General features: G+C 46.4%; 1 protein-coding gene across 1 annotated transcript in view; it reads right to left on the bottom strand.

Moving 5' to 3' along the window:
* Window positions 1–15021, bottom strand: part of NAA60 (N(alpha)-acetyltransferase 60, NatF catalytic subunit) — a 24695-nt gene extending 9674 nt beyond the window's left edge. The window contains exons 1-2 of the mRNA XM_006757860.2: window positions 14905–15021; window positions 13198–13319 (exon numbers count right to left, since the gene is read on the bottom strand). The gene's annotated coding sequence lies outside the window, so the exon portion shown is untranslated. The remainder of the gene's footprint in view (window positions 1–13197; window positions 13320–14904) is intronic.
* Between the last annotated feature and the right edge of the window lie 3975 nt (window positions 15022–18996).

The raw sequence follows: 18996 nt of genomic DNA, 5'->3' as shown, positions 1-18996 counted from the left end.
CAAACAGTCCATCCATGCTGTTGTTCCGGCCCTCTGGTCCAGTTTAAGAACCCATTGTGGCCCTCGAGTCAAAAAGTTTGCCCACCCCTGGCATAGAGCGTTGGCCTGCTGACTGAAGGGTCCCAGGTTCGATTCTGGTCAAGGGCACATGCCTAGGTTGCAGGCACCATTCCCAGTATGGGGTGTGCAGGGGGTAGCTGATCAATGACACTCTCTCATCATTAATGTTTCTATGTCTCTCTCCTTCTCCTTTCCTTTCTGAAATCAATAAAAATGTATTTTTTTAAAAAGTCAATGCCATTAAAAAACAAAAGTGGACTAAAAGAGACAAGATGATCTATAACCAAATGTAATATATAACACCTCTACTAGAAAAAAAATCAAAATCTTTTGTGGAAATTTAATTATGTGCTAGAAAGCAAATAAAATTGCGATTAACTGTCTTAGATGTGAAAGGGTGGAAGTGCTTATGTAGAAAATCTTAGGAGATGCATGTGGAACACTCTGGAGTGAAGCATTATGAAGTCTAAAACTCACTTTAAATGGTTCAAAAAATGAACCCTGGCCGGTTGCTCAGTGGTTAGAGCGTTGGCCCTTGTACCAAAGGATCACGGTTGGATTCCCAGTCAAGAGCATATACCTGGGTTGCAGGTTTGATTCCGGGGCTAGCTGGGAGGCAACCAATCTGTGTGTTTCTCTCCCCCCCCCCCCCCTTCTACTCTCTAAAACAGCGGTCGCCAACTGGTGGTCCATGAGGTCCAAAAGGTTGGCGATCGTTGCTCTAAAAGCAATGGAAAAAAATATCCTTGGGTAAGGATTAACACAAAAAGAGGGGAAAAAGAATGGCTCCTTTGAGGGCCAGTCCTGGGCTGGCAGTCCCCCAAGGACCAGGTGCTACTGGGCGGTCAGCCTGATGACAGAAGCCCCTCAGTCTGGGTAGTGACAAGTTTGATGCTGTATCCCCTTCCCCTTCATGGTACTAGCCAGTTGGGGTGGGGGGGCACATCTGGAGTGGGGCTACCTTGTGACCTTGAAGCAGACATGGGGGGGGGGGTAGGGAGGAAGGAGGAGGTACTGAAGGAGCTCTGTGGCTCTGGGGCCACCTTAGGTTCAGTCTTTCTAGAATACACTGGACTCCAAGGAGTGGGGACTGTGCCACCTTGACATCTCCCTCTACACAGCATGACTCAAGAGTCGAAATGAGAAGGGACAGACTTTCTTCTCCTTTTTGTTTTTAGCCAGCACCTGGACACTGATCACGTGATGTCTGCAAAATGGGGGTGGGGGATAGGATGGGCATCCTCTTGTGACCCTGTTGGCAGCACTGGGTACCCTCACCAGGCCTACAGGCCAAGAGGCTCAGAGGGGTATGGAATGGAAACTCTTCAGGACAAGAACCGGAAGTGTTCCTGCCTGAGGCCTAGTGGATCCCTATAGATGTTAGGTCCGGAAGAAGCTGAGGTACCTACCACATACACCTTAGAAGGAGCAGCATTCCCAGTAGGCACCCTGCTAGAGAAGACTAGTTCTTAGAAGGGGACAAAGCTGGTCTTTGGATGCATGACCTTAATGGAACCTCTGAGAGCTGAGCTAACCCAGACAAGTCTCTCTGGGCAGAGATGACAAAACAGGGCCATCACAAAAGTTAATGTGGGAGTCCTGTTGAGAAAGGGCAGGTCACAAATGTTGGGCTGTGCTTATTTGAGTTCTTAGTTACAAACACAAAACAAAAACAAAACACCAACCAAACAAGAAAATACCCCCGACTTGGCAAATCTGGTCTTTCCATGTCACCTGTTTTATTCTTTTCACTGGGATAGGCCTTCAGAAACCAAGATACTGTCTGGTACAATGTATTTTTTTTTAATATATTTTATTGATTTTTTACAGAGAGGAAGGAAGAGAGATAGAGAGTTAGAAACATCGATAAGAGAGAAACATCGATTAGCTGCCTCCTGCACATCTCCCACCGGGGATGTGCCCGCAACCCAGGCACATGCCCTTGACCGGAATCGAACCCGGGACCTTTCAGTCCGCAGGCCGACGCTCTATCCACAGAGCTAAACCGGTTTCGGCTGGTACAATGTATTTTAAACAGCTTGACTACCTGGACTTTTCATTGGGATGTGTCTTCAGAAGCCAAGATACTGTCTGGTACAATGTAATTTAAACAGCTTGACTACCTGGTCCCTGCACAGTAGGGCCATTCCAATACTTAGCACCCCCTTCCATGGCCAATGCTCCAGGTCCCCATCCTTGATGGCACCCGGGACATTCTGGTGAGTGTGACCTCAGGGACCTCATGCTGCCTAAGTGGCTACCTCTTAGGAAATGAAATGGTCGACCAAAAATGGCAAGTCTTGCATTTTTCATGAGTCAATACTGTCCAAAATATATCCTAGCGGTCACTGGCTTGGAGGTGACTCCCATGTCATCCTGGATAAAGGGCTGTTTTACTCCACAGAACACGACTGTACAGGTCCAAGGGGTCCACCCACCAAAAGCAGGATGGAGCCCAGCACATCACATTCCCCAGTAGGAAACACAGCTTCCCTGGAGATTTCTGCACAACCCCCACCTCTCAGGCAACACTCCCTTTCCATACAAAGGGAACAAATTACACACATACACACAAATCCTCTAAAAACTAAAAGTGGAAGAAAAAAAGTGGAAAAAAACAAAACAAAAAAAAACCCCAAAAACAAAAAACTAAAAGTGGTGTTAATATGTTAGGTATGAGAATAGCATTGTGGTTATGTAGAAAATGTCCATATTCCTTAAGAGATGCACACAGGATATGTAGGGTGAAATGACAGAATGTTTTGGAATTTAATTCAGTTGGTGCAGAAGTGCAAAATGTTAATAACTGTTGAACTGGATGATGGGTATGTCAAGTGCATGTTTAAAAATATTCCTAATTAAAATTAACCACCAGGACCCTAACCGGATTGGCTTGGTGGATAGAGCATTGGCCTGCAGACTGAAGGGTCCCAGGTTCGATTCCGGTCAAGGGCGTGTACCTTGGTTGCGGGCACATTCCCAGTGGAAGGTGTGTAGGAAGCAGCTGATTAATGTTTCTCTTCCATTGATGTTTCTAACTCTCTATCGCTCTCCCTTCCTCTCTGTAAAAAATCAATATATATTTTTTAAAAAATAAATAAAAAATAAAATTAACCACCAAGAAGGAGAACCAAGATGGAGGCAGAGGTAAACACCTGTACTTGCTGCCTCTCACAACCACATCAAAATTACAACTAAAAGACAGAACAACTATCATCTAGAACCATGGGAAAGCTGGCTGAGTAGAAGTACTACAACCAGAGAGTAAAAAAGAAAGCACATTGAGACTGGTAGGAGGAGTGGAAGTGCGGAACAGACTGGCACCCGGGTGCGCTGCTTTTTTAATTGGGTGGGAGATACAAGCTCTCGCTTGCTCTGAACTCCAGTTCCAGGCAAGACTCTGGGGGACCCAGACACATACGGGGAGAAACTGGACTGTCTGGCATCGGGACAGGAACCTCTGAGGGCGGCTTTCTTTTAGATGGAGGTGCTTGGAGTGGTCATGGTTCCTTCGCTGGGACCTCTCTGGTGCAGGGCTGGCTGGTAGCCATTGCTGTTTGCTACACCCTCGTGATTCCCTGAGATGCCACCCTACCCAATTTACAACCCCAAGCGGTACACAGTGGCTTTAGCATATGAATGGCTTATCCTTTCTCAGCCTAAAACCTGTCAAACAGGCAGCAGCTGGGTCAGGGAGCCCCAAAGCTATCAAAAGAAGGCCCAAGGCTGGCAGCAGCTGCCTGCCTTGCTTCACAATTGGGCCTTGTCTGGGCACTTCCACACCCATCTGGGCACTTCCAAACCCGATACAAAAGGGAGGAATCTGAAGATCTCTCTGTAGCTCCTGCTGGGTGACTCCAGGCCCCAGGAGATCCAAGAGCCAGTGTACCTACCCAGTGGTCAGTGTGAGACCATCCAGATTACAACTCTTCACATCCACAAGTGACACACTCAAGGGGCAGACTCAGTGAGCACCAAAACCCCACTGAAGCAAGTCCTGCCCAATAAGGGTGTCTCCTGCACAGCAGCTCTTCCATTGTAGACACAGCTGGTCCTCACAGCTAATTGGCCTGGAGGTCAATTCCTCCCAGTGATACCAACAGCAATCAAGCTTAAATACAACAATACTGTACACACAGCCCACAAAGGGGTGCACCAAGAGTGTCCACCTCAGGTGATTGGGGAGGCTGAGCCACTGGGCCCTATTGGACACCTACCACATAAGGTCACTCTATCAACCCAAGGAGACTTAACAGCTACCCAATATATTAGAAACAAATACAAGGAAGCAGCCAAAATGTGAAGACAAAGAAACATGTCACAAATGAAAGAAATGGAAGAAAACAAAATACTGAATATAGAGTTCAAAATCACAGTTATAAGGTTACTCAAGAATCTTCTAGAAACCTCCAAGGAACTTAGTGAGACCTTCAAGGATCTTAGTGAGAATGTCAAAAAAAAAGGTGGGGGGCCTGATGAAAGAAATAGACTTACAAGTCCAGGAAGCGCAGAGAGCCCCAAACAAGAGGAATCCAAAGAGGACCACACCAAGACCATCATAATTAAAATGCCAAGGGCAAAAGACAAAGAGAGGAGCTTAAAAGCAGCAAGAGAAAAACAGTTAGTTACCTACAAGGGATACACATATGACTGTCAGCTGATTTCTCAAAAGAAACAATGCAGGCCAGGAGGGAGTGGCAAGAAATATTCAAAATGACGAATAGCAAGAACCTACAACCAAGATTACTCTACCCAGCAAAACTATCATTTAGAATTGAAGGTCAGATAAGAGCTTCACAGATAAGAACAAGCTAAAGGAGTTCATCACCACCAAACCAGTATTATATGAAATGCTGAGGGTATTCTTTAAGAAGAGGAAGACGAAAAAGGTAAAGATAAAAAATTATGAACAGCAAAGTGACAACAAATACATATCTATCAACAAGTGAATGTAAAAATCAAATGAATGAAAAATCTGATGCACAGAATAAACTGGTGAATGTAATAGAATGAGGGGCATGGAAAGGGAGCAGACTGACAATTCTCGGGGGGGAAGGGAGTGCGGGGGATGTGGGAAGAGATTGGACAAAGATCTTACACCTATGGATGAGGACAGTGGGGTGGCAAGGGCCTGGGGTGGGGTGGGAACCAGGTGGAGGGGAGCTATGGGGGGGAGGGGGAAGAGGAACATCTGAACAATAAAGATTTGAAAAAATAATAATAAATAATAAATAAAATTAACCACCAGTCCTGGCTGTTTGCTCAGTGGTTAGAGCGTTGGCCTGAGAACTGAAGGGTCTCGGGATTGATTCCTGGTCAAGGGCATGAATCTCAGTTACAGGTTCAATCCCTGGCCCTGCAAGTGGGAGACAACCAATCGATCTCTCTCTCATATTGCTGTTTCTCTTTCTCACCTTCCCTCTCTCCCTCTCTCCCCCCTCCCTCCCACTCCCGCTTCCTCTCTCACTAAAAATAAATGGAAAAAATATCCTCACTCCTCGGGTGAGGGAGGATTAAAAAAAAAAAAATTAACCTCTGACCAAGCTTGTTCACATAGGCCGAATTTCACTTATGGACAGCAGGTTTTCCAGGGCACTGATTTAAATGCCTTTGGCATCCTCACTGAGAGCTTTGGGAAGCAGTGCCACAGCCTCTACACAACTCCTCACTGGGACCAGTGAGTTCTCAGCGAATCATGGCTGGCTTACTGCTGAGCACTCTGGATTCCAGATGGGTCAGGCACCTGGTTCAGAGTATTATGGGGACAGGGAATACTACTTGGGACCCTCCAATTCCAATGAAGTGCTTTTTAAAAAAATTTTTTTTAATGAAGATGGCACCGAAAGGAAGCCCCTGCTCCTCCCAAAGCCAAAGCAAAGGCTTTGAAGGCAAAGAACGCAGTGCTGAAAGGTGTCCACAGCCACAAAATAAAGAAGATTTCACACATCACCCACCTTCCAACAGCCAAAGACACTGAGGCTCTGAAGACAACCTAAATACAAGAAGCGCACCCAAGAGAAATAAGCTTGACCACTATACCATCATCAAATTCCCCCAGACTACTGAGTCAGCCATGAAGAAGACAGAAGACAACAGTACACTGTGTTCATTGTGGGTGTCAAGGCCACAAGCACCAGATCAGACAGGATGTGAAGAAGCTCCATGACATTGACGTGGCCAAGGTCAACACCCTGGTCAGGCCTGATGGAGAGAAGAAGGCATATGTTTGACTGGCTCCTGACTAGGATGTTTTGGATGTTGCCAACAAAATTGGGAATTGAGTCCAGGTGACTAATTCTAAATATAAACATTTTACACTGAAGAAAAAAAAAATCCAATGAGGTTTCAAAGAGTGACAGTACAGACACTCACTGTGCAGTCTAAGGACCCAGGGCACTGTTTTAGGAATTCTGTACTATTGTGATCTTTTTACATCCTGACAACACCCTATGTAGTAGGTACCATCATCTCTAGTTTACAGATGAGGAAACCGAAACACCAACCGGTAAAGTGACTTGCCCTAGTGTGATGGCGAACCTTTTGAGCTCGGCGTGTCAGCATTTTGAAAAACCCTAACTTAACTCTGGTGCCCTGTCACATATAAAAAATTTTTGATATTTGCAACCATAGTAAATCAAAAACTTATATTTTTGATATTTTATATATTTAAATTCCATTTAACAAAGAAAAACCAACCAAAAAAATGAGTTCACGTGTCACCTCTGACATAGGCGTCATAGGTTCGCCATCACTGGCCTAGTGAGAACACAATCCCTGCTCTAAACTGAGCAAGGAAGTATAAATGGGAGTCCACTGCAGACTCACCAAAAGTGGAAGCAACCCAAACATCTGCCAGTAGATGACTGGATCCATAAAATGTGGTCTACCCATACAGTGGATATTTAGTACTGACACCTGCTACGTGGATGAACACTAAGAACATGATGCTAAGTGAGAAAAGCCACAAAAGGCCACATAACTTATGATTCCATTTATATGAAATGTTCAGAATAGTCAAATCCATAGGAACAGACAGTAGATTAGTGGTTGCCTACAGTTGCGAGGACTGTAGGGTAATGGCTAAGGGTGTGGGGTTTCTTTCTTTCTTTTTTTTTTTATATATTTTATTGATTTTTTACAGAGATGAAAGGGAGAGAGATAGAGAGTTAGAAACATCGATCAGCTGCCTCCTGCACATCTCCCACTGGGGATGTGCCCGCAACCCAGGTACATGCTCTTGACCAAAATTGAACCTGGGACTTTTCAGTCTGCAGGCCGGCGCTCTATCCACTGAGCCAAACCGGTTTCGGCAGTGGGGTTTCTTTTGGAATGCTGAAAGTGTTGTGAAATAAAATGTGGTCAAGGATGCACAGCTCTGTGAATGGTACATTCTGAATGGGTGAATTTTATGGCATGTGGATTATATCCTCAATAAAGCTGTTAAAAACAAACAAAAAACAGCCCCAATCCTGAGAATAAATGATTCTTTCATGAGCAAATGGATAAGAAAGATTCATTTTAAAGGAAGTCATAGTAAATTCCAGAAAGAATCACAAGTTTTCCAGCCTGCAAGTCAAACTGCAGGGACTCTGCTGATGCTGCGTGGTGGGGCTCCTTTAATGGGCCTGGCCCAGATCCTGCATCCCATGGGCTACTCCTGTGCCAGGTGGGGTTAAGGTGGGGTTGGCGGTGCTCTGGGGAAGAGGAGGCTAAAGATCAGGGAGGCTGGCAGGAGGTACAGACTCAAAGAGCCGCCAGCCCACCAAGGCCAATCTGTAGCTTACTCTGGATTTGGGCCAATTTTAATACTTCATATTCAAAGAAAAGAAAAATCTGTCATTTGCTCAGTGTAAGAAGTGACCAAAGAAAGTTATCAAGTCTCAACTAACCACAAGTTTTAACTGATGCAGTCTTAGCTGCTCAGATGTTTTGAGAAAGGAAAGATCACTCTCAGATTTTCCATAGCTAGGAAATCAACACAAACCACAAATCACCGGATACATCTCAAATCAATTTTTAGCCCCAATGAGTGATCTATGCCAGGAAACTCCATGTTGTCCTCTTCCCTGGAAAACCAGTTCCAGTGGCTCACCTGGGGCTTGACAGGCTCTGTTATCCCAAGAAACAGGGTGACCTGACTGCCCGCCCACATTACCCTTGGCAGAGCTCCAGGTGTCTCATCGACTATGCCCCACAGTTTTGTTCTCAACCAACAGGAAATGTGCTCTGGGCCCCTCCTACAAAAAGGATGCAGGACAGGATACTGTCAGCTCTCTCTCACCGATCCTACACCAGAGCTGGCAGGACAAGTGCAGGCAACTGGCAAAGCCAGCCAGTAGAGCCAGGGTTTGGATGGCCACAGGTAGACCTGGGCACCTGAAGAGCTAGAGCTGCTGCCCAGTCAGTAAGAGCTAAGATGCAAGGCCTTGACCTCCATGGTTGCCTGGGACAGAGGACTGACTGCAAAGAGGCTAAGGGTGGGGCACTTCCTGGGCGGGGGTGGGGGGTACGTAGGGGAGGTGGCACTGTTCTGTATCTTGTTGGCAGTGTTTACACACACAAACGTATTTGCACACATTAAAACTCACTGGATACATTTTCTTATATGTATGTTAAACTTTAATAAAGTTGATTTTAAAAGATTAAAAACCACTTTACAGTGAAGTTTGATAGCAAAGGAAGAGACCCATAATAAATGAGCATCTCTTATGTCCTGAGGTTTACAAATTTTCCCCCTAGTACCCTTGGGGAAAGCTCGTGTTCAATAAAAACACTGGGCTCCAAGAAACACAGCTATTTGTGGATTCTCACATCCCTATTAAAAGCACGTCCATGTTTTCAAAGGCCAGTTCTTTAGATGCCTTGATTTAAAAATAGAAACATGTCACATTTAACTAAGGGACAAAGCTGGATATTACAGTGCCTAATCTGTCCCAGCCCAACTGACAGTGGGCAGAGAAGGTGGCAGGAAGGCACAGGAGGAGAATCTGGCATTTGTTTGCCAGTGAAAGGAAGAAATGGAGTCAGAGGAGGCAAATTTAGAGATGGTGGCAGTGCAGATGGGAGGCGGGTATGGCAAGTGGCTAGTTTACCGCGGAGGAGCAAGTCAGGAAACGCTTATGCAGCACCTGTGGGGACTCCACTTGTCCATCCTGAAGCTTCCACCAACTACTGATCTCTTCTTGCTACCATTAGGGCTCAAGGAACACGGATTCTGAGATTTGCTAGAAACAGGGGACAGTGGATGAAGCCAGAGTAGAGGCCAGGTGTTAGGCCCTCTATTCCAGCCTGAGCCCTAGGGTGCTGATGGGACAGCACCGAAACCACAGATGCACAGGCCATCGCTTGGTATACATTTTCCTACAGACACTGGCATGTCTATATTACAACAGTAGGGACATATTGTACAGGAGAATTCTAAGTTCACTTGAGGTTTCTGAAAATATATTTTAGAGAGAGAAAGAGGGGGGAAAGAGAAACATTGATTTCTTGTTTCACTTATGCATTCATTGGTTTATTTTTTTTAATTTTTTTTTATTGATTTCAGACAGGAAGAGATAGGAACATCAAAGATGAGAGAGAATCATCAATTGGCTGCCTCCTGCTAGCCCCCTACTGGGGATTGAGCCTGCAACCGGGCATGTGCCTTTGACTGGAATCAAACTGGGGACCCTTCAATCTGCAGGCTAGGGCTATTCTTTTTTTTTATTATTTTTTATTTTATTGATTTTTTTACAGAAAGGAAGGGAGAGGGATAGAGAGTTAGAAACATCGATGAGAGAGAAACATCGATCAGCTGCCTCCTGCACACTCCCCACTGGGTATGTGTCTGCAACCAAGGTACACGCCCCTGGCCGGAGTCGAACCTGGGACCCTTGAGTCCGCAGGCCGACGCTCTATCCACTGAGCCAAACTGGTCAGGGCTAGGGCTATTCTTTTTTTTTTTTAATCCTTATCTGAGGATATTTTTTTTATTGATATTTTAGAGAGAGAGAAACATCAATATGAGAAACATGAATGAGTTGCCTCCCTTACGCACCCTGACTCCTAGGTATGCGCCCTGACTGAGAATTGAATCCACAATCTTTTGGCATAGGGGGGATGACGCTCTAAGCAACTGTCCCACCAGCCAGGGCTTACTGGTTTATTCTTGTATGTTACCTGACCAGGATTGAACCCACAACCTTGGCATACCCAGATGACGCTCTAACCAACTGAGCTACCCAGCCTGGGTCACTTGAGTTTTTAAGTAGAAACATGAAGTGCAAAGATCAGGCTTGTAGTGAGAATTCTTCCCGGGGTTTCTTGGGTCTACATCATGTCCTTGGCCTTTAGGGGATGGATGAGTGGAGCAATTAAGGAGGAGCAAAACTAGACTCTCCAAGACCCAAATGAAGGGCCTGCTGGCTCACCCCTCAGCCCATCCTTTCCCCTTCCTCAAATCTCATCCTCCTAAGGCTATCTACAAGCTTTGTCTTCCTTCTGTGCTGAAATGACCTTTCTGGTCCCTGAACCCAAGGCTACTTTTTCCTGAGGACTCAGTGGTGGCTGCAAGGGGGTGGAGTCTGGATATCTGGGCATTCCCTCACCCACAACACTTCCTGAGCACCTCTGTATGCTCAGCCAGAGTGAAAGTGGAGGAATGGCTGCCAAGATGCCCCCAATATCCACAGGAGCATTTTCCATCTCCCTGCCAAGTGCTGGGGATTCAGACTTTGGGAGCTCAGAATGGAATTGCTCCAGGTTATGGAGGAGTTTCCTGGCATTGTCATGATACCCACAAGGCCCTCTACTCCCACTCAAGTAATAAGCCAGAAACAATCCTATTTGCAGACTCTATCCTGACACCAGAGGCCACAGGGCCTCTCCCTTGTTCAAAAGCAATGCTTCTGGATCCCAGACAAACCACACTTAACTTTTAAAAACCAGCCTTTCCTCTTAATGGCTTAAGAAGTGCTGTGGACCCTACCCCGGACCTCAGCAGATTTAAAGGCCAGCCATGACCACACTACACCCTTCATCACCCCTAGAACCTTCCCCTTTCCTTCTCTTCTCTCACTTCCATAGGTACCCAAGCGTCCTCCCTCCTTGCCAAGACTAGCCCAATCTCCACTTATGCTCTGGATGCTGTGCCCTCCATGTGCTACCAGACCCTGCAGGGATGCTGGAGTCACAATGACCCAGGGTCAAATCCCAGCTCTGATGTCCACTGAGACATCTCTGTCCTGCTCCATACTTCAGCTTTCTCATCTTTCTCTGGAAGACAAATGAGATGGCCACTCCAGTCCTTGGTCCAGCTCCTGTCTCCTCCCTCCCCGACTCATGCACCCCCTTTCTCCAACATTTTCAACCTTCTCTTTTGCACAAACTCCCTTCCAATGGGCTGTAAACACACCATGTATACCCTCTTTTGGACAAGTCTCCTGTCACCTTCTTTTCCTTCAGTGTAACTACCTACAACACCACATTTGCTGCCACCTTCTGCTTTATTCCTGCACCCAGCCCCCTTCTGCTCCAACCTGCCACTGGTGACAAACCAACAGCTTCCCCTCTCTGAAATCCAGCAGCCCTCCCTTAGGAACTGCCTCCCCTGACTTTACAGCTCACACCTCAGTTGGCTCCTCTTGAGCTCCTGACTCCCTTCACCCTATGTCAAAGCACCACCCTGGTCCTGCCCTGGCACTCCAGGCTTCTTCTCAAGTGAAGCACAAAGGAAGAGTAGCACTCCTCCATAGCACAAGTATTAAAAACCACCAGGCCCTTGGGGAATGTGAAATTCTGCAGACGCCAGGTTTACTGGCTTGGACAATCCAACAATAAACTCCAAGCTCTTGTGTTTAGGACAGAGAGGGGAGAAAAGGAAAAATAAACCAGTGATGGGCACAGGGCACTGCCTTGCTCATCAGTAAAATGGCTAAAAGGAGAGCGAGGGGAAACTGCGCACTCTTCATAGTTGGTCTGCTCAAAGGAGCAGCTGCCGATGGGAGCAGCAAGCTGTCTCCAAGGAAGCCTGGTTTCCTTCCAAAACTTCAGTGTAGGAGGAACATGATTAATTTACAGGGTGACAAGAAACAAACACCCAGCACTCTAGTTCCAACAGCCTCCCTCTTAAAACTCAAGCCATCGTGCTTAGAAGGAAGCCCATATATTCGTGATATACAATTTAAGACATATCTCTTCAAGCATGAATTGATGATACGGAAGAATTCCATTTGCATAAAATTCTGAAATTGTCTAACCCAGTGGTCAGCACATCGCGGCCCGTGAGCCACATGTGGCTCTTTGGCCCCTTGAGTGTGGTTCTTCCACAAAATACCGGTTCTTCCACAAAATACCGACTTCTGTGCATGGGCCATGAAGTTTCAATCGCACTGTACGTGCGCGCCCACACGTGGTATTTTGTGGAAGAGCCACACTCAAGGGGCCAAAGAGCCGCATGTGGCTCGCAAGCCGCGGTTTGCTGACCACGGGTCTAAGGGAACTGATAGTAACAGAAATCAGATAGTGGGGTGGGGGGACACTGAGATGCCCCATAAGGCAACTTACTGGGGCAATGATGATGTTCTATGTCTCCTTTGTGGTCATCAAATATATGGATCTGCTCGCTTAAGATCTGACCACTTGGCTGCATGTTAACTATACCTCAACTTTAAAAAGACAATTAACAGGTGGTTCCAGTGTGGTCCCAGCTCCAGACAGTTCTTTCCTTTGGGCTAAAGTTTCTATCATCCCCTAAATTTCATACTGAGAATTCATTTAGTCTTTTATTTACCAAAATTGTGTTGAAAATCCAGGCATTGCTCTAGATCAATGGTTCTCATCCTTCTGACCCTTTTAATACAGTTCCTCATGTTGTGACCCAACCATAACATTATTTTCATTGCTACTTCATAACTGTAATGTTGCTACTGTTATGAATCGTAATGTAAATATCTGATATGCAGGATGGTCTTAGGCGACCCCTGTGAAAGGGTCGTTCAACCGCCAAAGGGGTCGCGACCCATAGGTTGAGAACCGCTGCTCTAAATGCTGTGGTTGCAGCACTAAGCATATCAGAAATCTCTGATTATACAGGATAGAGGGGTATATTGAGGGACCAGGGTGTGTGCTTTCCTGCACCATTACCAAAATACTCACAGAAGCCACTTCCTTTGCTCAAGGATTTCCATGGCAAACAGCACATTAGTGAACACAATAGTGCTGGCAACTGGGCTGTGTAGAGGGGTTTATACAACTGTGCGGGAGGGATGTTCTCCAACCTGAGCCACAAGGAAGAAGGCAGGAGATCAATCCCCTTGCATTTCCCCCAAATTGCACCTAAAACCCAAGCAGTCCTACTAAAAAAAAGAAAACTGTCAAATGTTGCAACATTCTTTATCTTTTTATAAAGTGTGGTAAAATATACATAAATTGTATCATTGCAACCATTTTAAAGTGCACAGATCAGTGGTATTCACATTGTTGTGCAACCACCACCAATTGATGGTCACCAATGACTATCATCTTCAGAACTTTTTCATCTTCCCAAACTGAACTCTAACTCCCTGTTCCTCCTGTTCCAGCCTCCAGCAACCACCATTCCACTTTCTGTCTCTACAAACGACACTGACCATTTTTATGGTATCTCTTCACTCAAAATGTCAACTGAGAAGGAAGCCTTTAATTTTACTTAATAGGAGACTTCCATCAAAGTCTCCCAGAGATGTGACTCCAACAAACATGGCTTTTTCAACTTCGTAGGAAGGCAAGTTTCCAGATCTGAGCATCCTTTCAGCATGACAGAAGCCTCCATGCTGTTTGGGGCATTGTGCATTTTGGAGCGATGCTTTTTAGCTTTCCATTGTGTCTGAAAGGGCGAGTCATCGTGGGACCTACGTAGGGCCGGCCTCCTGTCTGGGCTGGAACTGGTCGATCTGCTGGACCCCCGGCAACTGGACTGACCCCTGGAGCCCGGGCTCAGCTCGTCCTAGGGGGGGCTAGGACTGAGCCCTCCGTCTTGCCCTGGGTCCTCCATTTTTGGGGCGGCCGCCATGTGCTCAGGAGAGTGCCTTCTTCCCGGAAGCCCAGGCCCCTGCTGGCCACGCCCGGGATTTCTTTGAACCAATGACAATCAAGGGATGTGCGTGCCAGAGAGATGACCACATCCTGTGTAACAAGGCCCGACTCGCGACTGGCCAATCGGCAGGGCCCACAGTCCCCTCCCTTGCCCTTACTATAAAACCCACAATCCCATCAGGCCTCGCTCTCTCTCGGCCACTGGGGCTTACCGTTGCATCAGTGAGTGTGGCAGGGGAGCCAAACCTAGGTTTGAAATGAAGGACTCTTTGCTTTTGCATCGGACTTGCTGGCTCCCTGGTGGGCTTTTTGGGAACCTTGAAATCTGGGCACAACAGTGTCCAAGATGAGCTAGATCTTATTTTGTTTAAAATTTTTTTTTACCATTTTTTTTTTACTTCATATTCACAGTAAAATGACCCAACGTGAAGGACAGGCTTTTGGGCCGCTGTGCATGTGTACCACTTACAAACCCTATGCTCCTTCAGAAGGCATTTGGGCTAACCTTGGACATAGCAGTCTGACAGAATCCTCTCCTTGTCCTAAGGACGTACACCAGAGCAGCCGACAAGTTTCTATTGGAAGAAGGACTGGATTGTGGTGTGCCACCCAAAGACTGTTGCCTTTTGTGGCCCCATTAGGTCAGTGTCAGAACTAGAGAAGACAGTTCAGGTTGAGAGAGAGACAGGACGAAGAGGAAGAGCAGTGATGAGAACAGGTTCCAGGAGGGTCTGAATTGGGGGCCAGAGACATGAAGCCAAGACCGAACAGACCCCATGGTCCCCTCACCTGAAAGCTCAGCAGAGGCATCTTCCTGGAACAGAAAATGAGGGCACAGATGAGCCTGCGCTGCCAGCTCACACAGTCTTATGGGAAGGTACAACCAGAGGAAAAGCAGGTGACAAGTGGGGCATGGCCTGGATGGGCAGTAAGGATGGCCTGGTCAAGAAGTGCCTTTGCCTGGAGGTTTTTCTTCCTTTGTTTATCCTCCCCAGAGTATTTTTTTCCATTGATTTTTTTTAGAACCAGTGGAAGGGATTTGGGGTGGGTGGGGTGGGGGAGGGAAACATTGATGTGGGAGAGAAACATCAATTGGTTGCCTGCTTCACATGCCTGACCAGGGCCAGGGATCAAACCTGCAACTGAGGTACGTGCTCTTGAATGGTAATCGAATCCGAGAATCAAGCCCAAGACCCTTGAATGCACAGGCCGGCACTCTAACCACTGAGCAACGCCGGCCAGGGCTGCCTGGTGGCTTTTTAAGCTGGGATCTTGATAGGAGACCGTCTGAGAGGGCATGCCTAGAATATAATTTCAAGTTCAGTTAGCCAACTGGTTTGGTGTAAAAAACAAAACAAATGAAACAATAATAAAATCACCTGTAATGACTACATTTTTGTGGAGTGGGAATCAAAGGGTAGTAAAATACCCAAGAATGGATCCCGCCTAGAGCTCAAAATCAAGAGCAAATTGGTTCTCCCACAGAGAACTTCAATGGCTATAAGCAACCTTAACATTGTTTGGGGGGAGGAGTGGGTGAAATGGACAAGCAGTTACTCAGTTTGAAAGGAAAAAGTACAGCAACAGGGGAATCTGGTTTCAGAAACCCTGTCCGGCCCCTGGCTGCTGCCCCTCCAGCATATCAGCCCTCTGCCTTTCTTCACCTTTTCCATCTCTTTCTGCTGGGTTTTATTATGATTTTTAATCTCTGCTTCTCTGTGTTTGCATTTAGGATCCTTCAGAGTTAAACAGAAGTTAAATATAAAAACAATGGGTCAACTCTGGTATACGTTAACACAGGATCGTGAGGTAGACTTTTATACCAAAAATGATTTTTGAAAAGTAATTCAACCTCCTGTCAGCATTTGCCTCTGGGGTGATAGCAGATGTCCGTGTTCTATGCCACTTAAACTAACTTCTGTTTTCTTACAATGAGTTTGGGTTTTTAGTATAAGAAAAAAATTTTTTTTCATGTGGTAATGTAAAACTTGTGAACATATTTTTATATTAAAATAATCTCATGGGTTGTTTTTAACTAGTAATAACTTGGAAATTTTATACTGTCTCTTCAAATTATAAGTAGAATAATTACCCATATTGTCCCAAAATACACTTAGTACCAACTTTTAAAACCCCATACCATTGGAATTACATGGCATTTTGTGCACCGATGCCAAAAATAAACAGATTCAAAGCTGTAATGAAGCAAAGAGGGGGTGGTTGTGGATAAGAACACCGAACAGACTTGTACAAATATTTTAGAGTTCCTGTGTAGTCATTAAAAAAGAAATTTTAATGACTTCACAAAATTTAACTTTAAAAAATATTTATGTTTTAAGACAACCACTTTAAAAAAAGTTTAAAAAGAACATTCCTCCTTTTTTTAAGGGCATGCTCTTTTTTATTATATTGAATTCACATGCAATATAAAGCAAAATCTAAGAATCCCCTGCTTATCCCTTCCCCCCCGAATGACTGCTAATGATCTCCTACCAGAAAATTAGTATTTTAAATAGAGAGGGCTTGTCTGATAAAGAACCTGAGGGGTCTTTTGTGGTGGTGGTTAAACAGGTAGTTCATGACCAGTCATCAAACAATGTACTTTTCTGTATGTATATTTCTTTTTTTTAAATATATTTTTATTGATTTCAGAGAGGAAGGAAGGAGGAGGGAGAGATAGAAACATCCATGGAGAGAGAGAATCATGGTGGATCAGCTGCCTCCTGCAAGTCCCCCACGGGGGATCGAGCCCACAACCCTGGCATGTGCCCTTGACCTGAATTGAACCTGGGACCTTTCAGTTCACAGGCTGAAGCTCTATCCATTGAGCCAAACCGGCTAGGGCTATATATTTCTTTTTAATTGATGAGAGAGAGGAAGAGGAAGAGGAAGAAGAAGGGAGAAAAGAAGAGGGGGAGAATGAGATAAACACTGATTTGATGTTCCCTTATTTATGCATTCATTGGTTTATTCTTCTATGTGCCCTGATTTGGGGGGTGGGGGATCAAACTCCCAACTTTGGGGTATCAGGATGATTCTTCAATCAAGTGGGCTAACCACCAGGGCTTGTATGTGCATCTCAATGAAAGGGTTAAAAATGGGAGGCCAGAGAAAGTAATTTGAAACTAAGTATAAAGAGCAACAAATAATCTGACCAGCAAGACTTCCTGAATAGTTTACAACTAGAGTCAGGAGTCATGTCTACAAAGCAGCAAGTTTGAAAAAGGTATCCAGCATCACTCCCAGGAACTACAGAAATGATGAAACATTGTTGCGTTAGCATATTCCAGATAAGAATTCATTCCAGTACCTAAGGGACAATTACCCACAGACTATTTTATAAAATGAAATTGCTTCTGTTATTTCCGAGATGGGCTCTTGGAGATAAGATGTAGAGATAGAGGAGCTGCCATTTAAGGGAAGACTCTATCTGATAAGCCGTCAGCTTTCCGTTCAGGTTGGAGGGCTGTCAACAACAAAGTGGACAGGCCTCTGGGCTATTTCAGCAGACAGAACTGAGAGCCCTGAGCCGAGCGCTCTGAGGAGTCTTCTCTACACTGTGTTCCACGTGGCTGCCGCAATGGAAGGCTGCCGTGTCCCCCTGGATTAAACACCCCGAAGGCTGTAAGGTACCAAACTGTTTGCTAACAGGTACACGGAGGCTTCGAGACGAGGCACAGCAGCCAGGACAGCAGCACCCTTCTCAGTTCAGGTGTTATCTTTTATCTCTCCGATCTCCTACCATCCAGGAATTTCCTTCCACCCAGGGCAGAGCAGGCTGTTGCTTAGCAACTTCAACAAGTCATATCCCAAATATGGAATAGATGTGGCTAAAATAAACACCGTGACAAAAATCACTGCAAGTTACAACCGGGAGGGGTTAAAGATAGGAAACACAGAGACTTTTTTGTTTGTTTTACTCTGACCTGTGAACACCACACCGCGCCCTGACCTTGTTGCTTACAGGTTTTAACTAACTTTATAGAAACCCAGAGGAAGAATAGGAATTCGTTTTGGCTTTCGGTCCCTTTCAATTCAGCGATGCTCAAGACTCCCCTTCTTCCTGTGCACGCGGGGCCAGAGAACTTCCAACACTTATCTCTACACACAAAACGCTGGGAGGACTGCGGGATTTATTTCTGTAGAGGACCTGGGGCAGTTCGTACCGGTCCCGTCAATTAAACATTAACTAGGGGTTTTCTGTCCCTAGTTTTCCGGTAAAACACCTGCAACCCGAAGCGTTCTCTCCAGTTCTGACGCTCCCAGTAGCGATCACCTCCAGAACCACAGGGAACTACCGTGGGGGGCTGTTTCCCTTTCCTTCGGAACGAATGACTAACAGATCCCACGGCTCCAGGACTCGGCGGAGGGAAGACCGGCCCGCGAAGCGGCCAGTGTCCGCGTTGACTGCACAGTAACGCCTCGCCTCGCCTCCGGTGCTGGGTTCCGTCCCGCGCTGGGCAGGCACGCGGGTATTTGTTAGGGGTGCAGCGAAGGCCCACAGCCCCCCCTCTAAATTGTCCCCGGGGGACCCCCCACAGACGCTACAGGCGAGCAGGTAACAGCCTCTGAGAGAGGAAGACGCGGAGCCGGCCGAGACGGAGCCCCGGGCTCCCAGGAGCTCCCAGGAGGGCAAACCAGTCGGCAAAGTAACTACAGACCGACCGACGAGCACCGAAGCCGGGCGAGCGGCGGAGGAGCGTTCCACGGCGGAAACACCAGGCGCTTCACCTCCGCGGGGGCGAAGGGCAGGCCACGCTCCGGTTCGAAACCTCCGCAACAACCCGTCCCGGGGCAGGCAACCGAGGCGCCCGAGAACACAGGGCCGGCTCCCACCCGGAGCTGGGAACCGCGCCCCTCGGCACCCCTAGGACCTGGGGC

Source organism: Myotis davidii, unplaced genomic scaffold, assembly GCF_000327345.1.
Source record: "Myotis davidii unplaced genomic scaffold, ASM32734v1 scaffold555, whole genome shotgun sequence".
In the NCBI taxonomy this organism is placed as follows: Eukaryota; Metazoa; Chordata; class Mammalia; order Chiroptera; family Vespertilionidae; genus Myotis; species Myotis davidii.
The sequence above is the reverse complement of the archived record's forward strand: the minus strand, read 5'-3'. Positions and strand labels throughout refer to the sequence as shown.